Source organism: Panthera tigris, chromosome A1 (genome assembly GCF_018350195.1).
Source record: "Panthera tigris isolate Pti1 chromosome A1, P.tigris_Pti1_mat1.1, whole genome shotgun sequence".
NCBI classification, from domain to species: domain Eukaryota; kingdom Metazoa; phylum Chordata; class Mammalia; order Carnivora; family Felidae; genus Panthera; species Panthera tigris.
In genome coordinates this window covers 116992854-117013393 of record NC_056660.1, presented here as the reverse complement: position 1 = coordinate 117013393, position 20540 = coordinate 116992854, and the positions used below count along the sequence as shown (strand labels likewise).

General features: G+C 48.4%; 1 long non-coding RNA gene across 7 annotated transcripts in view; it reads right to left on the bottom strand.

The window, feature by feature from the left end:
• Positions 1-20540, bottom strand: part of LOC122238590 — a 54924-nt gene that overhangs the window by 30777 nt on the left and 3607 nt on the right. For 2 of the 7 annotated variants that reach the window (XR_006217569.1, XR_006217576.1), the window contains exon 3: positions 3669-3793. The exons of the other annotated variants lie outside the window; for them this stretch is intronic. This is a non-coding gene — a long non-coding RNA (uncharacterized LOC122238590). The remainder of the gene's footprint in view (positions 1-3668; positions 3794-20540) is intronic. 7 annotated transcript variants of the gene reach the window in all.

Here is a 20540-nt window from a genome sequence, read left to right as displayed (position 1 = left end):
TAGAACAAATAATACTGAAATTTGTATGGAGCCACAAAAGACCCCAAATAGCCAAAGCAATCTTGAGAAAGAAGAACAAAACTGGAGGTATCACAATCCCAGGTTTCAAGATATACTACAAAGCTGTAGTAATCAAAACAGTATGGTATGGGCACAAAAACAGATAAATAGATCAGTAGAACAGAACAGAGAGCCCAGAAATAAACCCATGATTTTATGGCCAATTAATCTACAATAAAGGAGGCAAGAATACATGATGGGAAAAAGACAGTCTCTTCAACAATGGTGCTGAGAAAATTGGACAGCTACATGCAGAAGAACAAAACTGGACCACTTCCTTAGACCATACATAAAAATAAACTGAAAATGGATGAAAGACCTAAAAGTGACACCTGAAACCATAAAACTCCTAGAAGAAAACACAGACAGTAATCTCTCTGACATTGGCATTAGTAACATTTTTCTAGACATGTCTGCTCAGGCAAAGGAAATAAAAGCAAAAATAAACTATTGAGGCCACACCAAAATTAAAAGGAAAGGAAATTAAAAATGAAAAAAAAATCATCAATCAAATGAAAAGAGCCTATGGAATGGGAGAAGATACTTGCAAATGACATATCTGAGAAAGGGTTAGGGTCCAAAATACATAAGGAACTTATACAACTCAACACCAAAAAAAACAAAAACAAAAACAAAAAAACAATCTGATCTAAAAATGAACAGAGGACCTTAATAGACATTTTTTTCAAAGACATCCACATGGCCAACAGACACATGAAAAGATGCTCGACATCACTCATCATCAAGGAAACCCAAATCAAAACCACAGTGATCTACCATCTCACTAGAATCAGAATGGCTAGAATCAAAAAGACAAGAAATAATAAGTGTTAGCAAGGATGCAGAAAAAAAGAACCCTTGTGCACTGTTGGTGGAAATGCAAATTGGTGCAGCCACTATGGAAAACAGTATGGAGGTTCCTCAAAAAATTATAGATAGAAATATCATACAATCCAGTAATTCTATTACTGAGCATTAACCCAAAGAAAATAGAAACACTAAATCAAAAAGATACATGCATTCCTATGTTTATTGCAGCATTATTTACAATAGCCAAGATATGGAAGCAGCCCAAGTGTCCACCGATATGTGAATAAAAATGTGTATAAATATTTTTATAAATATACAATGGAATATTACTCAGCCACAAAAAAGAATGAGATCTTGCCATTTGCAACAACATAGATGTACCTTTAGAGTATAATGCTAAGTGAAATAAGACAGAGAAAGACAAATACCAGATGATTTCACTTATATGTGTAATCTAAAAAACAAAACAAAATAAACAAACAAAAAACCCAGATTCTTATATACAGACAATAGACTGGTGGTTGCAGGAGGGGAGGCGGGTGGGGAGACAGGTAAAATAGGTGAAGGGGATTAGGAAGTACAAACTTCCAATTATAAAATAAATAAGTTACAGAGATGAAAAGTATAGCATAGGGAACACAGTTGATAATATTGGAATAACGTTGTATAGTGACAGATGGTGACCACATTTATTGTGATGAGCACTGAATAACATATAGAATTATTGAATCAATATATTGTACACCTGAAACTAACATAATGTTGTATGTTAATTATACTTAAATTTAAAAAAAAAATCTCGAACCATATGACTTTGTTCGTGTGGTTTTCTCTTTTTGGATGCTTCCCTTCCTTCTTTTCCCCTCAGAAAAGTTAAGAAAAAAAGTTTTTAACGTTTATTCATTTTTGAGATACAGAGAGAGAGAGGGCGTGAGCAGGGGAGGGGCAGAGAGAGAGAGAGACAAAATCTGAAGTAAGCTTCAGGCTCTGAGCTGTCAGCACAGAACCGGATGTGGGGTTCAAACCCACAAACTGAACCATGAGATCATGACGTGAGTCAAATTCGGAAGCTCAGCCGACTGAGACACCCAGGCTCCCCTCCCCTCAGAAAACTCTTACTCATTCTTCAAACCTAGTTCTTGGGTCACCTCCTGGGTGAAGCTTTTTTTTTTTTTTTAATGTTAATTTATTTATTTTGAGTGAGACTAATCATGTGTGTGTGTGTGTGTGTGTGTGTGTGTGTGTGTGTGTGCGTGCGCCAGGGAGAGGGAGAGAGAGGGAGAGAGGCAATCCCAAGTAGGCTCCAAGCTGTCAGTACAGAGCCTCCTCACACAGGGCTCAATCTCATCATGAACCGTCTGAGATCATGACCAGAGCTGAAATCAAGAGCCAGACGCTTAACCAACTGAGCCACCCAGGTGCCCCTTGGGTGAAACTTTTGTAACTCCCATTCATAACTATTCTCCATCTTCTTAGTGAATGTTTGTTTTACTGAGTAACTGACTTATTAAGGCTCCCAATGTTCTTTGTTCATATTAATATTATCGCCTATATCACCTTATATTAAAATTAGCTACTTAAGCTCTTCCTTCTGCATGGAACACTATTTCCCTGCCAAGTAGGCCACTTCCATTTTTCATTCAGGTCTTGGTTTAGAAGTCACTTCTTCCAGGACGCCTTCTTTGACTTCCCAAATGTAGTCTTGGGGGCTCTCCTGCAAGCTCTCACAAGCCCTTGCTCCTTCTCTCTCACTACACGGGCCACACTGGCAGGTAATTTCCTGGTTCATCTGACTGTCACCCCTATGGGACTGCATCTTCTGTAAGGTTAGGGACCAGGTTGGGTGTTCCCAGCACTCAATATGGTGTCAGGTACACAAGTCCACAGTATGAACAGCCCCTTAGAGGGTTATGTGGTGCACAAGTATGTATGGCAGCCCTGCCCTGGAATGGTGCCTGACACAGTAAATATTTGGTCAACTCAAGTTGGTGGCAAAGCTTAGCCATCCCTAGGTCTCAGTGCCTGGTGCCTCCCCATTGCTACTCTAGGCCTCACCCAGATAGAGCAAAGATATCTCAGGCTCCCTCCTTCCTCTCTCAGAAGGTATCCTGTGTTTGGGAAGCTCTCAGAGCACCTGGAGGTAAGTGGATGATGGAATGCACTGGGATGGAAAGAGGTGGGTTCCCTGAGCCTGAAAGTAAGGAGGGTGATAACAGGAAACACTGAGGGCTTTCTGGAGATAAGGTAGGCTTTGCTCCCATCTCCCTCCAGCTCTGACAAAGGCTACCTGATGCCCCTCCTTCTCAAGATATTTAGGCATTGCGGGACCAATCCCACAGAAGGCAGAATAGGGGAGCAGTTAAGTGCAGACCAAGTTTCAAATTCCAGACCACTTTTTATTAGCTGTGTGGCTTTAGGCAGGTTGCTCAGCCTTTCTGAGCTTCACTCTCACCTGTCTAAGAAGACCTCACAGGGGAGCTGTGAGGATTAAATGAAATAGCACATGTAATATGCCTGGCACAGAGTAACGCTCCATGAATGTTTGCTAATATCATTGTTGTTGTTTTTGTTATTAATCATCTTGTCAGAGCCAGCTTGGAGCTGAGAACAGATGAATGATGTGGCGTGGATACACCCCCCCCCCGCCTCTTTCCAGCCCCTCACTGAGGCCCAGAGGAAAATGGGCATTTGTCAGAACCACAATCTGGCAGCAGAACCAAAACATTCACATCACACATCACATCGATGTTCTTCCCTCCTCATGGTCCGTAAAATATCACTGCTGAGTGGGAACTTACCTCCCACCTTTTCTTGTCATCTGGAGGCTGAGACTGGACTCTGGATTAAATTTGTCGCTTGAGCACCCACCTGTCACGTGAACTCAGATAAGTTGCTTAGTCTCTCTGAGCTTCAGTTTCCTCATCTGTAAGATGGGAATAGTCATAACAATTCCTGCCTTACTGTGAAGCATCAGTAAGATGATCAGGAAATTCGAGGAGAGCAGTTAGTAAGCTGCCTAGCTCCAAGTAACAGAGCAATAACTCTTCATTATTATTACCTTATTTTATTAGCAAGTTTTAGGGTATATGGCTGTTGGGGGAAGGAGAACTTAAGGTGTATCTTTGATGGAGGTTTTTACTCTTCCTGAGAGTCTAGGCTCTGGAGCTCCTGACAAGAGCACACCCCATTCCTATCTCAAGCCTGGGGACCACCCTTCTGCCCTTTGTGGGATTGCTCCCCACTCCCTTCCACACTGTGCCTCCAACTCTGCCCAGGCAAGCTGTGGCCTTCCTCTCCTCTCCCGGTGCCTCCACCATGAGCCACTAACCTCAGAGCCTTCTCTCCGGCATTCCAGCATCTGTGAGATGCAGTTCTCACCCAGTGACAGAGGAACCCAGGCTCCCCCAGGCTGGGCAGGCTGCTGGGGTTTGCTCTGTCTCCCACAGGCAGACACAAGCCTGTCCTGACCATGTTAGAGAACAACACCCCTCTGGGTGGCTTCTGCATGCTTTGTTCCACCTGTCTACAGCCAGAGCTGGTGGCTAGTCCTCGGGGATGCCCAACTGGCCCGGGGTTTGTTGCTAATTTGGCATCACCATCCTCACTCTAGTGTCATCTAAAGAGCTGTTTGTCTTTGTAGGTCCCGGAGCACCTGGATATGTGGAGGCCCCTTGACCCTGTCATACCAGGGAGGCGGAATCTCAGAACCAGGAATTATATGGGAGAGGAGGACCCATGGCCCCACTTCGGGCCCTCACATCTCCCACCTGCTTCCTTTCCAAGAGCAGATCTGGGGCCCCCACCTCCAGATGCCTAGAGGCCTGAGGAGTTGTCAAAACCGCTGAACCTGACATGTATAACTGTAGGAGACGCCAGCCGTCTCTTCCAGATGCAGGCTAAAAATACAGAGGAGCAAGGGCCCTCAGTAATGGAGACTTTAAGAGCCTGTGACATGCGGCAACGGCTATGCGGCCGCTAATGAGCTCTGAGCAGTCGATGCCCAAGCCCTGACTGAACGCGTGGGCTGGGAGCGGGGATGGGGGTGTCACTCAGCATTTGTCCATCCTAGCTCAGAAATCTGGATTGTTGGTGTGGGCCAGGTGATTGGGGACCAGCTCAAGCGACCCTGTGACAACCAGCTAGGGAGACTGAGGCCAAGTGTCCGGAGGTGGTAAGACATACCCGGGAGAGACAGAGACTTCAAGAGACCCCAGCCAGGTCTCTGCCTCTCTGGCTCCCAGTCTTGCCCCCAGCCCTGTGCCCCAGAGCCCAACATGAAACCTGCTCTGGGAGACCCCAGCAAACGGGTGATAATCGACCAACTGAATGAATGAATGATAAAGACCTTCCTCATTGCAGCCTGAGCTTCCCAAGGATGGGAGCTGTAACTCAGCCACTGTCACTCCGGGAGTGCCTGGCACAGAGTAGACACTCAAACACTGCTTGCTAAATGAATGAACACCTGGTCTGCTTCTTGTCCTACCCCCTTCCTGAGTGTGGAGACAAGGAAGCCTATGAAAATTGTGGCAGGTGTCTCGTTCCACTGATACCGCCACTCAAAGAACCAAGGTATAGTCGCACCCAGCCTAACAACAGCCACAGCACAGCGTACCTCTCTTAAACAATAGGCACAGTCCTAAGAACTTTGCACAAAGTAACTCGTTTAAGCCTCACATCCAACCTTATGGGTTCCATTCGATGTTCACACTTGTTTTACACAAGGAAACTGAAGGGCTCAGAGGAGTTGTGTGACTTGCCCCAGGTCACCCTCTAGAAAGAGGCGGGGTCAGTGTTCAAGCCTGGACCAGTCTGCCCCCTTCCCTCTTTAACCATGGTGCTACCCTGCCTTCCCTAAAGCACAGCAGGAGAGGAGAGGAGATTCGTGGGCCAGAGAAAGCCACACAGGATGGAGGCAGAAAAATACCTGCAGGGCCCATAAAGTGTTTGATAAATTCCAGGAGAAGAATAGGAAGAAATAATGAGCATTTGTCAGAGCCTTTTATAGCATATAAGACGCTTTTGCCTGCATTCTCTCATTTGATCTTCACCACAGGCCTGGGAGGAAGGTATTATCATTGTCTACATTTTATTGGTGAAGAAAGTAAGGCTCCCACACCTCCCAGCTTGGCCAGACAGGCTGCATAGCTAGGGGTGGGCATGGATAGTGGTGCCATGAGGGGGACTTGCTTCTCATCTCCTACAGGTTGGCATAACCTCTCCTCAAATTGTCATCGACTCAAAGACTAAACCCAGGCCAAGACCCGTATGACATTTCTGAGATCTCTGTAATCACAGGGGAAAGGCCAGCAGGGGGCAGAGGCCAGATGAAATGCCACCTCCTCCAAGGAGTCTACCTGGACTTGCCCCCCTGATGAATCTCACTCTTCTATGAGCTGTCCGTCTCTTCCATTCCTCTGCACCTGAACTTATTACCTGTGCACCATCACCAAAGGTGGATGGCCAACAACTAGCCACCCTGGAAGTGGGAAAATACACTCAGAAAGGTTTGGGTGGAATGAAACCAGAGCCCCTCACCTTCTCCAGGGCCCCTCTGATGCCCCAGCTCCTTCCCTAAGCCTCCCCTGGAAAAATGCAAATTCAGGTCTAAAGAGTGCTGTGGGGCTCCTGTTCTATACCCAACCATACTTCTCAGAAGTGAATGGGGGTATCAGGAAGTGACTGCCCTGTGATCATCTGGAATGTCCTCAGTGCAGCCTGGAGTCAGCTGTGTACAGAAGTCTTACATTCTTTACTTTTTGTGCCAATTCATATGGATGGAAAAATATTGTTTCTTGCTAACCCTACAAAAATGAGAACCCAGATTTTATGTAATTGAATGTTTTTGTACTCCAGTTAATGCATACAGTAGGGTTTTACAGTCCTTGGGATTGAAAAGGGGGAGCCAGAACAGGAATGTGCCCCAACAGGATTCAGGCAGGCATTCAACAAATATATCTGGAGCCCATTGTACTAGGCTTGGAGGCCACAGCAGTGAACCAGGCAGATACTCCCTATTATCAGAAGTTGCCAGACCATCAGGGGACAGGCAAGCAAACTTGCTACCTCATAGCATGGTAGGTGCTCATAGGGAGTGGACAGAAAGATGTTGTAAAGCACAGAGAGCCACGGAAGCCCACAGGAAGCTCCTGACCCAACCAAGGGAAGAGGAGGATTCCAGGAGGAGGTGGCGCCTGGACTGCATCCTTAGAAGATACACAGGAGGCAGATGGTATAGTGGCGATTAACTCCTGAGCTGGAACTTGCCTCTGCTACTTCCAGCTGGTGAGCCCGGGCAAGTCACTGCACCACTCTGTGTCTCAGTTTCCTCATGTGTAAAATAAGGATTATAATAGTAACTTACCCTTGGGGGTTGTAAGGATTAAGTGAGTTAATATATATAAAGCACTGGGACCAGTACCTGGCAAATGGTGGCCATCTACTCCCTGGCAACTATGATTATTTTTCCTTGTCGTTGTTGTGAGGATTAAACAAGGTAACATTTGGGAAGCACTTAGCACAGAGTAGGTGTTCAATAAATGTAAACTGCTATTACTTTTGATATTAAGTAGGCATTTGCCAACACTAGCCAGGTGGGTGGGAGGGTTGAGGAGCAGAGGAATCCAAGGCAGAGACAACAGCTTATGCAAAGGCCTGGAGGTGAGGGAGAGCCTGGTGCATGTGGCGAAGTTTCGAAGTTCACTTAAACTGACACATAGCCTGGTTTCCAGGAGTGATGTAGGATGGGGCTAGAGAGGTGAAAGGCCAGGGCTAGATCTGGGGGCTTTGGGAATAATTAGCCTCCCTCCCTTCACCGACAGAGCAGCTGAGGGTGGCCAGGCTGATGAAGGCTGGCCTGGGGAAGGAGGGACAAGGCAGTGTGAGGGTGGGCTATTCTGCCTCTATCCCCTACCCTGCCCTGTGCTACTCTGCGTGGAGCTGTGGGCTGTCAATTAGGCAGCCTCAGTGCAAGAGGCTCTCTTTCCTCATGCGATACATGTCACATCCGGGAACGATCAAAACAGCTTTGCTTTGGCAAAACGTCTTGTGCTGCGTGTTTGTTCTTTGGTGTCTGAGTGTAACTCCTGTTGTTTCTGAGACACCTGTGATTTGCTGGTCCCTGACAGCCATTACCTGCTCAAAGTCTCTGCCTTTCACACAACCCACCTGGTGGTACCCCCATTCCTTTCTCTGCCATTTCCAGAGCACTAAACGCCTCTCCGGGTCACACGGGTTAAGGCTGGCACTGATCCAGACACAGCCTGCAAGGAGGGCCAATTTTAGAAATCGTCTCCACCATTTGGGAATACCTACTGTGTGCCAGGTGCTTTGAATGGCTTCTTAATCTGCCCAACCACCCCACAGTTAGGCCTTTTGAAATTTATTTAACAGCAAGGCTAAGGAACTGGCCCAAGTCCACCCAAGTGAGAAGTGTTAGAAGTAACACTGGAACACAGATCCCTCAGCGGCCACAGCCAGCACACGTCCCACCACAGCAGGCTACCTCTCTCCAGATCACTTGCTCCAGGCCCACGGATTCTGAAGGGAGGGGCTTGGGGATGGCTGGGATTCAACACAGGTAGGCGGTTAACAGATGAGAGGTCAGTTTACCTGGCCCCAGAGCCCCCAGAGGTATTAGGCCCCAGGGTTGATCTCGAGCACTCACATTCTGACCAGCAACTCCTGCAGGCAGCCTGTCCCCTTTTTTTCAGATCTTGGACTCATCCTGTGGCCTCCACCTACCAGAACTCCCTTTGAGTTCATATATGTAAAGCATTCAATTTGAGTTAACTGTTGGTATTATTATTATTATTATTATTATTATTATTATGGGTGCTATCATAGCCTTATTTAAGGCTTGAGGACCTTTCCCTGTCCCCTCTCCCCACCTTTCCCCACTTTCTGGGACCTCTGAGAGAGCAGGAACCAAAGGAGACACAGATCCTCCATATTGTGATAAGCTCCTTGAGGGCAGAGCACTGTCTTACTCACCCTTGTTTTCCCAGAGCCTTGAACCACAGTAGGTACACAGAAAATATTTGTTGAATAATCATATCCACGGCTGCTACTACTGAACTGCACTCAGCACTTCCCTTCATGACCGCCTTTAGTTGTGATAGGAACCATATAAAGGGGGTATTATTTTCCTCACAGATGAGGAAACAGAGGCTCTGAAAGATGTGCCAGGGACCACAGCTAAGTAGTGGAGCCAAGATTTAAAACCCAGCATTGCCTAACTCCAAGCTTGTGTTTCTTAACCTCCTCCCCCATCTTATACTCCCTGTTAATGTAATCAGTCAATGAATAATCAATCAATGAATGAATGGAGGAATCTCACATGCCTTCCACAGTCAGCTGCACCAGGCCTGACCCTCCCACAATCTCCTAGGACACTGGAGCTCTCTGCCCATCCTGTCCCCTCCCCTGATAGGCTTAGGGCAAAGCTTCTCCCAACAAGGCTTATTATTTCTCATCTTAGGAGAGAAGTCTCAGTTCAAAGGCATTTCAATTCCATTGGAGTCAAGGAACAGTTCTCACTTTGCCTCTCTGACCCCCTAATGCCCCCACCTCCTTCTCCGACTGGCGCCAATAACACAAGATAAATCTTTCCTCAGAAATATAATAGTTGTTCTTCCTCTTCCCGTTGAAGCCTCTGCCAGGTAATTAGCATACGCTGACACCTTGATAGACGAAAAGAAAGGCATGAGATAATTCCCTTTTTCTTTAACCATTATAGTATGAAGCAGCCTTTCAATTTGCCAGTTACCCAATCCAGCATTCCTGAACGCAGCCCACCATGTGACATGTTATTCTAGTTGATCCTACCATCTCTGGTATTCATCACCAACCCCAGGTCACACTTGAGAGCGCAAATTCTCACTCTTCACATTGACACTTTCTCTGGTGGGAGGGGTAGTATGGGGGGAGGTGGTGTTCAGTTGGTCTGGAAGTTGTGGGGATGATGTGGTCATACTTGGTTGGGCGCCCCCGGCTGGCAGTATGAGGTCTTGCAAGGGCCACATACTTCCAGGGGCACCTTCAGAATCCCTCCTCACTTCCTCTCTCCTACTGCCCAAAAGAAGCTGGCTTTTGACCAGGGCTCTGGGAATCCCTGCATTTGATACAGCAGGAGCCTCAGCTTGCAAGTGGTGGCTTTCTCTCTTCTTACCAAAACACACACATACACACACTGTCTTGAGCTCATGGGCCTTGCAGCTTGGGGTTGTGCCCAACCTCTTTAGAGGTACTCCATGGCCATACCTATGTGCTCACATATATATGATTTTCTCCTTGTCATTTTTGGGTGTGAGTGGTAGGGGAATGAATTCCTTCATGCACCTAATTCCTTCATTTTACAAATAATTTATTAAGCATCTAATATGTGCCAGGCACCATTCTAGGTATTGGAGAGAGAGAGATGAACAAGACAGGCCAGGGTCACAGCCTCATGGAGTTTATAATCCAGCTCAAGTAAGCATACAAGGAATTATTAATAAGACAGTAGAAGATATGATTTCAGATGGTGAGACATGCTTTCTAGGGAAACAGATGATGTGACAGGGAGGGAGTGGGAGAACTACCTGAAACATGGTGGCCAGAGAGGGCCTGAGACCTGAACTAAAAAGTGGATGAAGGCTCACAAGCTGGCTAGGTATGAGGTGGGGGGAAACATTCCTAGAAGTGGAAACATGTAACCACAACTCATAAACCAGTTTGAGAACCAGTCATCCTATAGTTGGGCCCATCACTTTGGAGGACCCTAAGTGTCTCATCTTGACATAGCTCTGACTCTCTCTAGCACTATGGAGGGTGCAGCAGAGTGGGATGAGCAGCTTGCTCCTCTACTTGGTGAGGGCAGAAGTAGCTGCCTGGGTCCACCAGTCAGCCAGGCCCTCTGCAAGGCTGGGGACCAGGCCCCACACCTCTGAACAGAAACCAAAAACCAGATCAACACTGTCATCCTGCCAATGGCTGCCCAAGGAAATCTCCAGCTCCCTATTCCTCAACCTTCTTTGACTCTGGGCAGGAGGCTCAGCTGCCCCAACATTTCCCTCCCCTGTTTGCCTATCTACTCTTTCTCTTGTCTGGGACAGGTTCCTGATACCCTCATTGGGCCCAGGGGCTGGGGAGTGGGGGGTGGGGTTTTTGCTCGGTCACCCAGGATTCGTGCTCTCTGTCCCTTGCCTGAGGATCACCATGATTCTCTCATCTAGCAGGTGGAGGCGGGGAGGAGGAGGTCCACTGGTGGTCAAATCATTCATCTTATGTCCAGGGGTCCCTGCATACCACCAGATCTCCAAACTACCCTACGGCCTTTCTGCCTACAGGCCTCTCACCAAACCCCAATATTTACTCTTGCTCCCCTTTTCCTCAATCCAGGATCCAGCCAGGCCCCGCTCTGAACAGCCTCCAACAGCTCAGCCCGCAATATTCTCTCCCCTCCCTGACCACCCACTGCATATATCGACTGAACTGTGCTTTCTGGCATTTGCTTCGACCTAGGCTGGCATTTGATTAGGTTCTGCCGCAGGTTCTCATCTCACTGGCCTGTCAGATCTCCCCAAATGATGGATTTTAATAATAATACTAACAGTACTACTACTATACTACTCCTACTACTACTACGAATACCAATACTAATGCTCCTTCATATATGGGAACCCACTAGACACTCATACATAGGGCTTCCATTTCTTTTATCTCTGTCTCCATAACCACCCCAGAAAGCAGAAAGTGGGGATGTAGAATCCTTCTCATTCTACAAATAAGGCAACTGAGGTTCAGATAGGCTTATATCAAAAACCTCTCAACCCAAGCTGCTTCCCCTTCCCCAACTGTGTCACAAGAACCACTGTTCATCAAGATGCCAGACCAAAAATGGGCCAACATCACTGGCTTTCACCTCATCCTTTCTCTCACAGCTGGACAGTTCCCAAACTCTACAGACACCTAAGCCTCTCTCCAGACCACACCCTGCTTTCCAGCTCGGCCACCGTGGCCCATGCGAACTGTCCATCAGCCTTCCCTGGGGAAATTACCAAGTTCCCCCATACTGCCACCACTGTTGCCCCACCCCACCCCATCCATTGTGAACACCACACCACAGTGGTCTTTCTCTGATGCATACTCATTTATTTCTTCTTCATTCAACAAATAGTTATCAAGAGCTTACGATGTGCCATGCCACAGTTCTGTATGCTGGGCAAAGCAAGAAATAAGACAAAGCCCTTGCCTTCATGGACCTTATATTCCAGCGGGGAGGTGGAGGCCAATAAGAAATAATCCAAGTCAATATATAGTATCTAGAGAGTGGTAACTGTCATGGACAGAAAAAAGCAGAGGAGGGAAATATGGAGTGCTCAGGCAGGAGAGAGGCCTTTTACTCAAAAGATGAGGTGTTGGTGGGGGGGGGGGGTGGGGGGGTGGGGAAGCCCTCACTGAGCAGACATCTGAAGGAAGAAAGGAGTGACCTCACTGACACCTGGGGCTCTTCCAGGCAGATGGAACAGCAAGCACGAAATCCTCAGCTGGGACTGTGCTTGGCAAGTTCATGTTTTGAGAAAGTGCAAAGAGACCAGCAAGGCTAGAGGAGTAGGAGAAGAGGGAGAGATTTGGCAAGAGGCCACACCTTGCAGGGTTTGTAGGCCATTTAAAAAACTTTGGCTTTGACTCTGAGAATGATGTGAAGCCATTGGAGGGTTTGAGCAGAGAAGTGACACAATTTGATCTACATTTTAACGAGATCCCTCTAGCTCCTTCATGGAGAACTGATTGTAGGGGGACAAGGGGGGAATTAGGGAGACCAGTTAGGAGGCCACTGGAACAATGTGGGGAGAGACAATGATGGCTTGGACCAGGGTGGTGGCTGTGGAAGTGGTAAGAAGTGGTCAGACGCTGGATGATTTATGAAGGGAGAGATGACAATATCTGCTAATGAATTGGATGTGGAGAGCGAAAGAGAGAAGGCCAGAAAAAGAGAGAGAGAGAGAGAGAGAGAGAGAGAGAGAGAGAGAGAGAGAGAGAGAGGAGTCCAGAATGATGCCAAGGATGACTACAGATTTGATCTTGTTGCTCCACTAATTCCCCATTGTTTTTAGGCTTGTTCAAACACCTTAACATGGATTATAAGGTCCTTCATGATCTGAACCTCCCACTCACCTCCCAATGCTGTGGTCTCATCTTCAGCAGAGTGAATAATATTACTGTTTAACAGTTATTGAATGTTTACCTTATGCCAGACCTGGGCTAAGCCCTTTATGGGTATCATTTCATTTACTGTGCACAACAATCCAATGAAATGGGCACTATTATTAACTCCTTATTAGGAATATACCCATTTTACAGAATAGGAAACTGAGGCACAGAGAGGTTAAATAACGTGACCAAGGTCATGCAGCTAGGAAACAACAGACCAAAGATTTGAATCTAGGCATCTTATCCCAAAACTGTCTGTTCACCATCATGAGAAACTGATATTTCATTTCTATAACCAACCATGAGCTCATTCTCTTAACCTCTGTGCCTTCCAGCAGGCAGTTCCACATGCCTAGGACATTCTCTGACCCATCTGTCACACATCCTCACCCCACCCTCCACACCTCCGTCTAGCTAAACTGCCTTCTGCAGGGAAGACAGTTAGGGTAAAGTACCCCTGCTCTGAGCTCCCACAGCTGCCTGTGCTTGCTGTGTTAGAGCTCTGCCCACCCTGCCACCAAAGAGCCTGTGTAGGGATCTGATATTCTCTGCTACCCACAAGCTCTCTGTGCACGGAGGCCAGGTCTACCTGTCTCACCACTGTGTTCACAAGGCAGAAAACAGTGCTTGGTACCTAGGCATTCAGCAGTTATCTGCCGAGGGGTGGATGGGACAGAGTTCAGCTAGGTCTGTGCCCCAATACTTTGCCCTCTCACAGTCCTTACACTGCTACCTACATAGTAGATAATAATAATAAAATAATAAGAATAGCATTTATTAAGTGCTTACTTTGTGCCAGGCACAGTACTAAGAACTTTACACCTGCGATCTCATTTTCATCTTCATTTTAATATTTTTTAATGTTTATGTTTGAGAGAGAGAGAGAGAGAGAGACAGAACATGAGTAGGGGAGGGGCAGAGAGAGAGGGAGACACAAAATCTGAAGCAGGCTCCAGGCTCTGAGCTGTCAGCACAGAGCCCAACACAGGACCCAAATCCACAAAACATGAGATCATGATCAGAAACAAAGTCGGATGCTTAACCGACTGAGCCACCCAGCTGCATTCTACAGATGAGGAAACTGTAGCTCTCCGAACTTAATTCCTCAGGGTCAAAATGTGGTCCTGGGATGCTAAACAAACAGTTGATGAATTGAACTGATGACACTGGTACTAACCTGTGCCTGCTTTCTCTGGATCCATAGCTCTCAGCAAAAGGCCAGGCACACAGTGGGCATGAGCTCAACCAGTGGGTGAGCAAATCTGCAGTTAAGCTTTCAGGCCAGCTAGGAAGGCTTCCTCCTCTCCCTGAGAGCTTCTGTCCCCTCATTCATCTCCCCCCTCACACCCTTAATAAAAGCCCTGGGAGTGACCGTTTGAAGGGTGTGATTTCCTCGGGAGAGCAGCAGCATTTACATAGGAACATTCAAACAGGAACAGAATACTTTCACGGGGGCATAGGCTCCAGAAGACAGCTGTGGATGCAGAGCTGTTGTTGGGCGAGGAGGGGGGTCAGAGGATGGGGAAATGATCCTTTATTTATTTCCCTCTTGGAGCCTTCACCTTTCATTAAAACAGCCTCCGGATGTAGGTGCAATCAAACATTCATTAGACAAGCAAGGTACATTAAAAAAAAAAGCCAACTAAGAACACCCGAAAGTGCGCGCGCGCGCGCTCACACACATACACACACACACACACACACACACACACACACACACAGCAATAATCAATCTGCGAAAAGAAACCGGTCCTTCAGGCGAGAAAAGGAAGCCGTGTTCCTCCACACCGTGCTCCTTCGGCCGTGTGTCCGCTCCTAGTGACTGTGGCTCTGTCCCCTCGTTCCCAAGTGCCTGCCCCGGTCACTGAGTTGACTGCCTGGGAGCTTGACCCTGGGATCTGGCACCTGCGTGCTGCAGGGCCAGAGGAGCAGGCCACCAGTCAGCCCGCCTAACACTAGGGTGTCCTTCCAGGCCCTCCCACTCTCCGCCTCGGCACGTTTGCCCACAGGACTGAATTCAGCACACACAGGGTTCTCACTTGCATCAGTTGGCACAACCCAACTCCAGGATCAGAGGTTGGCCCTGGCGTTCGTGCCCACAAGGCAGAGGGCATTTTTGCAAAGCCTGGTGGTTGGGGGAGTGGGGCGTGGAAGGAGATTGTTCCGTGAGACGTCGGCCCTCCTCCACCCCTCAATCACGACCAGCTTCCCGGAGGAGGGGACGGCGGCGAGGAAGTGGCTCGACAGATGGGGAGTGGGAGGCCCTTCCAGCATATGGGGCCGCGTGGGCGGAAGGAGTCTGGGACGGGAGAGGGGGAGGGGACACAGGGCTGCGGAGACCGTCCCCGGAGCAGGCACGCGCGCCGGAGTTGGGGTGGGCGTGTGAATGGGCCCGAGTGGGGAGGAGGTAACCCCCCCAAAGGTGGGGGCGGAAGACTAGGGGGCGGCCTTGGTTGCACTCACCCGGGAGCCAGCGGAGGGCGCAGCTAGCCGAGCGCCTTGCACAAGGGCTCCCCCTGATGGCGCCTCACGTGTCAGACACATTTTCAATTTTCTAATCAGTTTAACAATCCTCATCTAGACCCTCATAGGAGCCAGGCGCTGGGTTGAGATCTTTGGGGGATACTACTGGGCCCATTTTTCAGCCAAGTGGACGGAGGCCCAGCGAGATCACAGACCTAGAAGTGCGTGGTAAGAGCCAGGATTCCAACCCATGCGTTCATTTACTCAACAGTTATTAAGAAGTCCCTACTATGTGCTGGTGACACTGCAGTACGCAAGACCAACAGATCCCTGGCCTCGTGGGGCTTATAGTCTGGGTGAGGAGACAGACAGCACACAAGTAAACAAATAAATGAGAAAAATAATTTCACTGCTGTGGAGGAAATAAACCAGGGTGTGGAGCTAGGCAGCAACTGTGCTCTCGGCTTCCCCCAGCCTGCCTCCCCCTCATTGCTCCCTGGGGGACTGGGATTTGTCAGCTTTGGCTTCAAGGCAGGCAGCAAAGGTGGCTCTGAGGGTGCAGCGAAGGTGGGGGAGGTGCAGCTTCCCAAGGCCACCCCCTCACATGTACCACCACCAGCACCTGCAGCCTCAGGCTTTCCCACTGTGGCCAACTGGCTGAATTATTTCCTTATCTCAACCCAATGAGTTTTTAATCTGTCTTTATACAGAAGCCTGACTGCCTGCGCGGGGATTATTACTGAGTTCTCTGCACATCGATCCTGCCTCTCCTGTCTGTTCTGACCAAGTGAGGCTCTGAGATGAAAGCAGGAGGGGTCTCTGCTCTGGAAAGATTTAGGAGAGCACCAGTGCTTGCTGTGGGCTGGGGCCTGCCAGATTTCAGGCACAGAGACTCAGGATTTCAGGAGCCCTGGCCTGCAAGGGGGTGGGGGTGGGGGCAGACAGGGTGTAGGGATAGGAGTATGAAGGGACGAAGCTCACCATTTGAGCTCAGGAGGCGGGGCTGTTCCAGCACTACCAGGTTACTGCCTGCTCAGGAAGATCCCCATAACAAGAGGAGAAATGAAAGGAGACAGTAGAGGCCAGGATGGCCTGGGGCGGGGACAGGCAATCAGGAGGACAGGGTTCTGGTCTCAGCTCTGCTCTTTACAAGCTGTGTGCTCTTGGGCAATTCTCTGTAAATGCTTCTGTAAAATGGAGGTGGTTCCTGAGGCTAATGAATGAGGTAGTATATGCACATGATCACACAGTTAAACACTCAATAATGTCAGCTATTGTTATTGATATCATTATCTGTAAAATGGGAGTAGGAATACTGGCTCTGCTTCCTGGGCAGATCTCTTGTGAAACTCAAATGGACAGAGGCGCCAGGCCCACGTGAGGATTATTGTTGATCACGGCTAGCTCACCAACGCTAATAAAGGTGTGAGGAGGCGTTAGGCAGATGCACTTACTCAGTCCCTCCCACACTGGGTCAGTGACAGACACAGTCTGACAGCAGTTTAGACATGCAGCCTACATACACCCTGCCCTGCCTTCACACCTGGCCTGATAGCAGGGAACGTGGGACAGAAGCTCCTACATGTGATTTTTCACCTGCCCCTGGTGCCACTGGATACTTGAGAGTGGCTTTTCAAGCACACAAATCTAAGCATCTCATTCACTGCCTTGGGACAATCTCCAAATGCACTATATGGCCCACGGTGAGTCTTCTGTTCCCACCTTGCCTCTCATCTCTTCTGCCCTCTGCACCCAAGCTCCTGGTGGCTCCTGTGGTATCCTGGGCCCCTTGTGCCTTTGCCTACACACATGCAGTTCCTTCCTCCTGGGACACTTTTCCCTTCAAAAATCTAACTCCTTGAGGACAGAGACTTGGTGTGTTGGTTCATCAAAAGTAGATGAGCCATAAATATTTGTCGAATTGAACTGAATCCACCCCCATTCTGGCTGGCTCTTTCTGGCCTCAGCTCGAACCTCATTTCTCAGGAAAGGCCTTTCCACTGTGGAGGCTGGGTGGAGCCTCTTGTTTCCCCTTCTGAAGCCTCCCGTACTTCCCCTGGGGAATATGCATGCTTGATATCCGTCTCTTTTGCAAGACTAAACTCCACAAGGTCGGGATAGCTCCCTCTTATTTACTGCTCTATCTTCAGCTACATAGTAGGTTCTCAAGATATATTTTGGATGAGTAAATAAATGAATGGATGTCACTGGGACTCCATGCCTCCTGTTTTAGAACCTCCCATTGACCTTCCTCCCTGTCTTCAGAGGAATGACTTCTGACATCTCAGGGCCAGGTCTTTGCTTTCCAACCCATCTTTTATTCCCTTCCTCCACAGCCATCCACTCCCAGGCCATGCCCTGCTAGGGCACTCCTCTGGCTGGGCCCTTTCAGGCTTGGTTGCCTATCCCTGATGAAGAGTTGTGCTTGCTCTAAGCTTCTGGAGGGCAGGCCAATCTGGGAAACCTGGGACCACCTCCTTTCCACCCTCCAAAGAACATAGCTCTGGGTGTGCAAACACCAGGAGGCCGGGCACCCCTTTCCCTCACCAGCCAGTCAGGCCTAGCAAATGCCGAGTCATTGCCAGCTGCTGCCTGTCTCTAGCTCCTCCAGCCTGTCGAGCTGCCAGGAGCAAACCCAGAAGAGGCGCCCCTGGCAGCATCTGAAGCCCTTCACACCTGAAGCCAAGGTGTTTCCTCTCCCTCTCTGCAGACTCCCACCTCTGCAAGGGTGGATAGAAGCCCTAGAACCAGGGATCAGATCCTGTCAGGGGAAGGGGACGGTACCAGTGCTGTACCATTCAGTGCCACCTTCCCACCCTACTCTCCACTGCCAAGGGCCTCTGAACACATGCTGACAACCCAGCCTCAGTTCCTCCATCGGGCCCTTTCTCTACCAAGGGGCTACCAAGGGAACATTTACAGGGCTGCGCCAAAGCTTCGGTGCCTGCAAATGCTGACTAATAATTAAGTCCCTACAAACTGCCTGTAGATAAGCATAATCCCTTGCATTTATACAGCCCTGAACACATTTCAAAGCTTTTTCACGTATATTATCTCATATGATCTCCCACAGTAATCCTATTGGGTAGTTACTGGAAGGGAAATTAATGTCCTTATTTTGTAGAGGAGAAAACCAAGACTCAGAGAGGGAAGAATCTTGTCCGAGGTCACACAGCCTGTGGGGGCCAAAACCAGGCCCCAGATACAGGTTCCTCTTAATTGTCCCCTTGCCCAGGACCCTGGAGTAGCTTATACAGCCACTCCTCTCAGCTCCTCTGCCTCGTCAGTCTCTCAACAGCAGCAGCAACAACAGTAGCTGTCAAGAACATATATACGACTTGTTTATCCCATTTAATTCCCAACACAACCTTATGATATTGGTAATATCGTTAGCCCCTATGTTACAGATGATGTAGCCGAAGCTCAGAGAATTTAAGTAACTTTCCTGGGGCCACAAAGCTTTTAACATCCATGAGCACAATGCTGGTCTGTTTGAACAATCTAAATTGAAGCCCATCCTTAAGCTCTCCCTGGCTTAACTGAGGCTCCTCAGACCCTTAACTTCCAGAATCTCCTCCCCTGGAGTCTGGGATTCTTAGGGGTCTCTCTTCTCTATGGTTCTCTGCACTCCCAGATCACTCATTTATTCAGACATTCATTTGACAAACATTCATTGAAGCTTTCCTCCATGCCTGGCATTAGGAATACCACAGTGGGCAGTATCCCAATCTCCTGCTCTGCAGGAGCTAGCTCAGGCTCAAGAAGTCTGGGAAGGCTTCCTGGAGGAAAGGGAAACCAAAATGAATCTTGAAAGATGAGTACCTGTCAGGCAGCAGAGAAAGAAGGAAGCATGCTTCAAGCAGAAAGAGCCGAGGGCAAGAGAGAGTAGCACCTGTTCAGGGACCCCGTAGGTGAGACAGTTTGGCTGGAGGAGAGAGGAAAAATGAGGCTCGTACAGTGTTGAGAGGGGCATGTGGCAGGGCAGTGATCCGGTCAGAACTATGTTAAGGATGCTGTGGAGGCCATGTGGAGGATGGGTCTGGCACTGGGAATGTGGTCCACTCTTGTGCAAGATCTTTCCCAGTCACCTTTTGTCCTAGACCCTTGGAGCCAGCCCTGCAGGCTGTGGGAATATGGGAGGGCAGGCTTCTAGGGCACCCTTGGCTGCGCTTGGGGGAGACTTTGGAGGCCAGGGTAGGGGGATGGTTTGTGGATAGGGTAAGACGTGAGAGCCAAAGCTTCTCCACAGTGGTCCCCAAGGAGTACCCAGCTGAGAGCAAATAGAAGGGAGGGCATTTTAGACAATGGGAACAGCATTTGCAAAGGCCCAGGTGCAAAGAAAACAAGACCAACTGTGGAGCTAGAGTACTTCAACATGGCTAAAGTCAGGGGCTGGGCTGGGTGGGGTCACTACAGTGCAATACGAGAGAACTCAGGCCTTAATGGATAAGAGTCCAGAGGCCCTGCAGATGGTACACCTAGGTTCAAATCCCACCTCCTACTAGTTATGTGTGTCTGTGGGCAAATTACTTAATTTCTCTGTTTTTCTCATTTGTAAAATGGGATTGTGAGGATTATACAAAAGAACACACAAAGCACTTAGCATATAATAAATGCTCAATAAACACAACTTGTATTATGATCACTATCATTAATATTATTATTATTAACAGTTCCACAGTGGGAAATCTAAAGTGGAATACCACTTTGTAAGGAAGGAATCTCATTTTTAAAAGTAAAAACAAGCTGCAACGTGTGCTTATCTATAATCTCCACATTCACAGATATGTGTGAAATTTCATCTGCAACTGTTTTCTCAGGGTGTCATCGCATTCCAAATCAAATGACGATGTTGGATGCTGGATGCCCTCACAGGAACGATAGGGGCAGTACAGCATCTGGCAGCAGGTTCTAGGCTGGGAGCAGGTGCACAAGAGAGGAGGGGGCCTCTCTCAGTCACGGGGACAGGGGTGGGAACAAGTCCCATAGTTCTCAGCCAAGATGGTTGGAGCATT